Here is a 1,295-nt window from a genome sequence, read left to right as displayed (position 1 = left end):
CTGCTGCCGGGACGGACCCACCCAACGGCCTGGCATGGACAAGGGCAAAGAGACAGCACTGGCTGCCCTTACGGAGGCGGCAGGGGCGGGTGGTACCCACGTCCCCACAACTCCCCCCCTCTGCCAGGGCTTGGGGCTGGCGCCTGTGTCTGTGCAGGTGCTGGAGCCTCCGGCCAGCTCGTAGCACCAGACCTAGGAGGGCGAGTGATCGCCCAGGCACGTCAGGCCATTGTGGACGCGTGTTTCCCCACAGCGAAGGGGACAGAGCGACGGCCTCGCTGCAGCCACAGAGGGGGGTAAATGTGCCGCTCTGCTGCTTTCCAGACCAAGAGCATCAACTGCTGGGGAACGCGGCCTGAGATGGACGCCACCGGGGTCACCTCAGCCGCTGCGGGTGCCCCGGGCAGTTGCACCCAGCAAAACGCAGGCACGGAGCTGCAGAAGCTGCCAACCCCGGGCACGCGGCATCCAGGCAGGGCCGGCGCAGTGCAGGGCTCTCAACCAGGGTCCCATGCAGGGGGCTCAAGGTGCTAGGAGCACCAACGGGGCAGGTCTCTGTCAGCCTGGCAGGAACCCCCAGGCGTCACATCCAGTCCAGCCCAGCTTGAGGCAGGGTCAGCCCCATCCAAACCAGCCCAGACAAACCATGTGCAAACTCGGAGCTGCGTGATACGGTCGCCCCTGACAGCCCCAGGCAATGCCCCCGCCACCAGGATACAGGGGGGCTGCGGCCACCAACATCCTGCTGCTGCCAGGGGGTCAGGGGCACTGCAGAGAGCCCAGGCCAGGCCGTGCCTCCGCTGCAGAGGAAGGGGAAACCCCCCAGCGCGACCAGTCCAAGCAGGGGGGAAATCCCTTCCTGCCCCAGTGCAGTGCGGGGCTGAGCTGAGCATGGGGGCAAGACCCTCCTGCCAGGACCCTGTGGGGTTGGCGCCAGCAGGAGCATTGGCACAGCTCAGCCCCAGCGCCTCTGGGGGAGGCTTAAACCCCCCAACACATGGAGCAGAAAGGGGAGACCGGGACTTCCCTGCTGTGATAGAAGCCGGACTCGAGGGTCTCACCTTCAGACCTCAGGCTGGGGAGGACCGGGTTAGAGAGCTTCTGGAGGGGCTGGACGCGTTCAAGTCAGCGGGTCCGGATGCTCTCCACCCCAGGGTGTTGAGGGAGCTAGCTGGGGTTATTGCAGGGCCCCTGGCACGGCTCTATGAGCGATCGTGGTGCTTGGGCCAGGTGCCAGATGATTGGAAGGTAGCAAATGTGGTCCCCATCTTCAAGAAGGGGAAGAGGGAGGACCC

The sequence above is a fragment of the Gavialis gangeticus genome, unplaced genomic scaffold (assembly GCF_001723915.1).
Source record: "Gavialis gangeticus isolate Ggan-Ray unplaced genomic scaffold, GavGan_comp1, whole genome shotgun sequence".
NCBI lineage: Eukaryota > Metazoa > Chordata > Crocodylia > Gavialidae > Gavialis > Gavialis gangeticus.
The sequence above is the reverse complement of the archived record's forward strand: the minus strand, read 5'-3'. Positions refer to the sequence as shown.